A 7,169-nucleotide genomic window follows, 5' to 3' on the forward strand; every position below is an offset into this window, starting at 1 on the left:
ATATCGCTTTTAAGCCCCAGAATAACTTATTTTAAAATAAAGATGTCTAAAAGGCAAGGCAAATACATGTTGAGAGCTATAAAATACTTCATTGGTAATGATCGTAAGATCGAATACATTTTACAATGTTTAGTATAGAAGAGTTTTAAAAATTTAACAATATGATTATGAGTTGTTATTTTTATGTTCATTCATTTCAATTAAGATTAGTTAGTTAAAGACACTTTTGACTAGAAGTATTTCTAATTTCTTTGTATAATTCTATATGAAGGCCACCCTCTTGCTAGGAATCCTGATTTAGATGAATTGATTGAGTTGAGAATAGCTAGATTTCATAAATGTAAGCTACTTTTGTTATAGTTAGCAGGTTACTTTTGTAGTGGTGTAAACACATATGAATACACTTGTATTAGCACATTTACTAACAAACTGCCATATATTTACTTGATGGTTTATAAAAAACAGAAATTTATTTTATACAGTTCTAGGGGCTGAAATGTCCAAAATTAAGATGCCAGCTGATTTGATGTCTGGTGGTGGTTACCTTTCTGTTTCATAGATAGTGCCTTTCACCATTCCTTATTATCAGAATGTGGAAAGGGCAAGGAAACTCCATGAGGTTTCTCTGTAAGGTAACTTATCCAATTCATGTGGTATGAACTCTAGTCACTTGAGAAGACATCATTTTCTGATACCATCAGATTAGGATGCAGCATATGGATTTTCAGGGACACTAGTAAATAGACCATAGCATAGGGACAGAAAAAGATATTCCATACAATCGAAACCAAAAGAAAGCAGGAGTAGGTATGCTTAAATCACACACAATAGAATTTAAATAAAACCTGTAAAAAGAGACAAAGGTCAGTATATTGTGGTAAAAGAATAAGAGCATCAAGAGAATTCAACAATGGTAAACATATACACTCTACATGGAAATAACTATGTATAAAACAAATATTAATATATCTAAAGGGAGAAATAGACAGCAATTAGGGGACTTCAGTATTCCACTTTCAATAAAGGACAGATCATCTAGACCAGGGGTTCTCAAACTTTTAAAACAGGGGGCCAGTTCACTGTCCCTCAGACCCTCAGACTATAGTTTAAAAAAAAAACTATGAACAAATTCCTGTGCACACTGCACATATCTTATTTTGAAGTGAAAAAACCAAACAGGAACAAATACAATATTTAAAATGAAGAACAAGTAAAGTTAAATCAACAAACTTACCAGTATTTCAATGGGAACTATGGGCCTGCTTTTGGCTAATGAGATGGTCAATGTCCAGTTCCATATTTGTCACTGCTAGTCATAACAAGTGATGCAAGTGTGCATCAGTTAGTCTAGATCTGGTTGGAGATTTCAGATGTTTCATTCTGAAAAAAGTCTGTTCACAGCCATAAGTGCTGCCAAAGATGGTTGCCATTTTGAGTGCATGGGTCCTGAGATTAGGATATGTCTCAGAGGGGAGAGATGCATAGAAATTAGGAAGGCTGCTTGACTTGAATGCGTCTTTCAGAGAGTCACAATTCTGCAGTTCAGCTAGTTCCATTTGGTAAATTGTATGACTGCATATCACAGATGAGCTTCCCCTTTCCTTGAAGTTGCACATCGAAACTGTTGAGTAGCTCTGTTAAATCTGTCAGAAAGGCAAGGTGCCATTTCTATTCTGCATCATTGAGCTCTGGTGCTTCTTTGTTTTTTGAAAGCAGAAAAGCTGTAATCTGTGGAAGTAAGTCATAGAAATATTTCAAAACTCTCCCTCGACTCAGTCAACAGACTTCTGTGTGGTACAGAACATCTTCAAAGGCAACATTTAGCTCAGACAGAAATTTCTGAAATTGTCTGTGGTTTAGTGCATTAGCTCTAATGAAGTTAACACAAGATACCACAATTTTCATAACAGAGTCCCACTTCAGTGATTTACTACACAGCGCTTGTTGGTGGATGAGGCAGTGTATGGCTATTGGATGAGAATGGCCATGTTTGCCCATCTCTTGGATAATGCAAGCAATTACTCCTTTCTTAGACCCCACCATGCTAGGAGCACCATCAGTTGTCACACTGGCTAGTTTAGCCTAGTCCAGCTCCAAACCATTCACAGTTTGGCAAACCTTTTCATAGATATCCTCTCCTATAGTTGTTCCTTTGATGCTTTGCAATGCAGCAAGCTCTTCTGTGACTTCAAAATAGTCATTCGTCCCATGAATAAAAATTAGAACTTGTGCAGAATCACGAACATCATTGCTTTCGTCGAGTGCCAAGGAAAAATAGGAAAGTTTTTTTGCTGAGTTTTGCAAATGCTGATGCAAATTATCTCCCATTTCTTCAATCCCTCATGTAATTGTAGGTCCTGAAATACTCACTGTACTAAATAAATCGGCCTTCTCTGGACACATCTGTTTGGCAACAGAAAGAAGGCATTCTTTTTTTTTCATAATCAATATTATTATGGTTTTGTGGGGTACAGTTAAGGGTTAGGTGTACAATTACATTTCATTCAGGCACCCTGTTGATAAGAGGTGTTTTCCCATCCCCAGACAGATATTTGCTATTGTTAATCCCAGCCCCCCCCCATAGTTTCCCAGTACTGTCAGTCATTTGCTTGTAGTATTACATTGAATGTTCAAGGTCCATTATAAGAGTGAGAACATGTGATACTTGGATCTTTGTTTCTGTGAGAGGTCACTCAGTATTATAGACTCTAGTTCCACTGCTCAAAGAAATCAAAGATGACACAAACAAATGGAAAAATATCCCAAGCTCATGGATTGGAAGAATCAACATTGTGAAGATGTCCATCTTACCTAAGGCAATCTACAAATTCAATGCAATACCCATCAAATTACCAGCAACATTCTTCTCAGACCTAGAAAAGACAATACAGGAATTCATATGGAAACACAAACGTCCAAGAATAGCCAGAACAATCCCCAGCAAAAACAACAAAGCAGGTGGTATCACATTACCAGACTTCAAACTTTACTATAAAGCTACAATCATCAAAACAGCTCGGTATTGGTATAGGAACAGGCATATAGACCAATGGAATAGAATTGAGATTACAGAAGCAAAACCTCAATTTCTCAACCAACTCATCTTTGACAATGCCTCCACCACCTACCACTGAGGAGAGGAGAACCTATTCAGTAAATAGTGCTGGGAAAACTGGCTGACCACATGCAGAAGATTGAAACAGGACCCCAACTATCCCCATGCACAAAGGTTAACTCCAAATGGATCAGAAGAAGGCATTCTTTAACAAATTCTCCCTCCACAAATGGTCTGCCAGTGCACGCTATTAGCTTGGCAACTCGAAAACTTGCTCGCAGTGATGAAATATTTAGCTGCTTCTGCTTCACAAAAGTATTTTGCTGAGTTGTCAATGTATTTTTCAGTTTTAATATTTTATCTTTTCTCGCTTCTCCAACCAAACAATCATATTTGTCTTTATGTTGAGTTTGATAGTGTCGATGCAAATTGTATTCTTTGAACACAGACACTATGTTCTGGCATATCAAACACACAGCTCTTTCCTTGTACTGCATGAAAAAGTAATCATAAGTCCACTGTTCTTTGAATATTCTACACTCCGAGTCAATTTTTCTCTTTCTTGACATCATTGTTTCCTAGGGATTCCAAATTGCTATTACCAACATATATATATATATAAAATACCAACATATATATAAAATACCAAAATATATCTATCTATCTATATATAAATATATATATACAGCGCTACAAAACAATATACCAGCAATAACTTTGCCCACACAGAGACATACAGATTGCACTGCCCATCAATGCAGTCTGATCAGTGTCCATCAATACAGTCTGATCAGTGTCCATCAATGCAGCCTTACCAGTCCACATCATTTCAGCCTCACCAGTGCCCGTGTTGGTGGAACTCCGCTTTTACCTCAGGCTCACACTGGTGCGGGGCAGGAACCAGCACGATTACAGAGCCGGTTCCTCCACCACCTTTCCAGTTCACACTACCCTGTGCGAACTGCACTGCGATCTGTGAACTCGCACAGGAATCTGATTGCATGGGTAAGAAGACCCATGCAGTCAGATTCCACTGCAGGAAAAAAGAAGGCACGTATGCCTTTTTTCTTCCAAATCTAATGCAAGTTCAGCCATACAAGCATATGGCTGAACTCACACTACTCAGAGATCGCAACAGTGTGAACCGGGCTTACACATCACACAACATACAACATCATACACAACTGAATAGCAATCAGAATACAAATGTACTTACTGTCAGTTAAATTGGGTTTCTTACTCCTTGGCTATCTGCAGAGCAGGATTAAGTTCCCATGGGGCCCTAGGCAGATTACCAGTTTGGGGCCCCCATGCGATAACACTGAGCACTGACCATTTGCATTAACACTGACTGCTGACCATTTGCTATAACACTGACCGCTGACAATTTGCATTAATACTGAGCGCTGACCATCTGCATTAACACTGAGCACTTACAATTATCATTTCCACTGAGCACTGACTATTTGCATTACCTCTGAGCACTGACCATTTGCATTAGCACTGAGAGCTATTTGCGTTACCACTGTGATGCAACCCCCCTAGAAACCACCCCCAACCAACTAACCAACTTCAAAAAAAAAAAGGCTCTCCTAATTTCAAAAAAAAAAAGCTCTCCTAACCTCAAAAAAAAGGCTCTCCTAACTTCAAAAAAAAGGTGCCCCCTATCTGCAAAAAAAAAAAAAAAAATAGACCTCCTAACTTCAGAAAAAAAAAAAAGGCCCCCTTAACCGCAAAATAAAAGGCCCTACTAACTGCAAGATTTAAAAAAAATAGACCTCCTATCTTCAAAAAAAAAAAAAAATCCTAACGTGTTCTTACCTCAGTCCTCAGGCAGCAGCAGGCTCTGCACAGGCAAGCTCGCGACTCGTCCGATCACACCCGAGACTGAGAGGAGGAGTCGAGAGACAGAGAGAAGGAGGGGAGTCGGAGAGTGCCACGCACATTCCACACATGTGCACTGCAGCCCGGACGAGTCAGCTGCTAGGCAGGACAGGCAGCGGTGGCAAAAACACCCAGTGGGCCCGATAAATGTCCTCAGCCGGCCGCATGTGGCCCGCGGGCCGTAGTTTGAGGACCCCTGACCTAGGGCAACAGAAATGTTAGGACCAAGTTAGGCAAGCGTGCATGTTCCAGTTTAGTTGGTAGGGAGGCAGAGATGGGCTTGTGTCTCACACAGGAGTGCCCTGGGGTAGGTAAACAAGAATGGACGTGGAAGGAGGCCAGGTCACTTCCAAACACTGACTGGTGTCCTCATTGGCTACCCAAAATGTCATAGCTTGCAGCTAAAGAGGTAGCTGCTAGGGGGAGCTGGACATGGATGAGTAGTCTGAAGAGGAGGGTGGGTCTTATTTTCCCAAAAGAGCATGTGTCTAATAACATCAATAAGAAGGGACTCCCGAAGGGAGTTAAAGGCTAGGAATTTTTTGCATGTTCCATACTGACTTGGTGGGTGCCATGGGTTGTTTAGACTGCAAGAGGGGTGATGGGGCAGAATCCAGCCCTTGACTAATGGCCCAGAAGTTGAAATGCTTGGTGGGGGGAGACTCTTACTTGGTTGTCAGGTTTTGTGAAAGTGAAAAAGGTATGAAGAATATCAGTAATAGAGGTGGTTGTGTTAGTGCATATGGCTGAGGGAGCCCACGAAGGTTCCAGAACTTCTGGAAGCAGTGAGGCACAGGGGTGCCTGGCCGATAAGGGTAACAGGAGAAAATAAAAGGCCTAAGATAGTGAGAGTAGGCCTGAGGAAAGTTTGAAATACTGTACTGGCTTGTGTTAGATATTGTTTGATATCTGGGGGAAGGTTTTGTATAGAAGGGCTCCAATGGTAAGTGAAACGGAGTTGAGTTTAGGTTGTTGCCTGTTCCTGTATTATGGCCAGGTAGTTCCTTCCCCAGATGGGGAGGAATCCATATGTAGCCAACAGTTCAAAGCATAAGAAGTTTTGCAGATTTTAATAATTGTTATTCTGCCTGCAAAATTTAAAAAAAAAAGGGTTTTGACTGTTCGGTTTGGACAGAAAGAAAGCTTGAAAGGAGGGATACAAATATTAGAGAGAAGTTCATGCTTTAACAGGAAAGTATGGCCACTTTGCAGAGGAAGACTAGCAATGTGCACACACCTAGAATGAAAAGGAAGGCCAAAGTGATGAAAGAGAACCACAAACCTATTATTTATCTTATTGTTTAAAGATGTACTTTAAGTCTTCCACTGGCTTACAGGTATAGCTAGGGTCCTGGTTCAGTGAGAGACTGCCAAAGCTTTCTAAGTCCTCCTAGGGCTTGACTTGAGAGTGATGTATTCAGCTGACAATCCCCAATACCTTAACAAAAGTAGGTGAAGGGAGCAAGACAGTATGGGACCCTTCCAAAAAAGGGCTAGTTGGGAGTTTGGGGTGCTATATGTAAAGGAAGATCACTAACTAGGTTAAGGAAAACAGATTTTTTTCCCCAGTGGAGAGGTAGAATGGTCTGATACTACTAGAAATTTAGGCCAGGCTCAGTGGCTCAGCCTGTAATCCCAGCACTTTGGGAGGCCAAGGTGTGTGGATTGCCTGGGCCTGCGAGTTTGAGACCAGCCAGGGCAACTTGGTGAGACCTCATCTCTACAATAAAGCAAAAAATTAGCTGGGCATGCCTGTAGTTCTGGCTACTTAGAAGGCTGAGGCAGAAGGATCGACACAGTGAGACTCCAACTTAAAAAAAAAAAAGGAAAGAAAGAAATTTAGCCGGATGTGGTGGCTCAAGCCTGTAATCCCAACACTTTGGGAGGCGGAGGCAAGGGGATTGCCTGAGCCCAGGGGTTCAAAACCAGCCTGGGCAACTTGGTGAGACATCATCTCTACAATATAAAAAAATTTAATTAGCTAGGCATGGTAGTGCATCCTGTAGTTCCAGCTACTTAGAAGGCTGAGGCGGAAGGATCACCAGAACCCAGCAGGTAGAGGCTGCGGTGGCCGTGAGCATGCCACCGCACTCCAGCCTGGGCAACAGTGTGAGACTCCAACTCAGAAAACAAAAACAAAAATCCCTAGGAATTTATGAGTGAACCAGGTCAATTTTTTTTTTTCTGAGTTGGAGTCTCACTCTGTCGCCCAGACTGGAGTGCAGTGGCC

Source organism: Carlito syrichta, unplaced genomic scaffold, assembly GCF_000164805.1.
Source record: "Carlito syrichta isolate Samal-C Ts95f unplaced genomic scaffold, Tarsius_syrichta-2.0.1 Scaffold315843, whole genome shotgun sequence".
Lineage (NCBI taxonomy): Eukaryota > Metazoa > Chordata > Mammalia > Primates > Tarsiidae > Carlito > Carlito syrichta.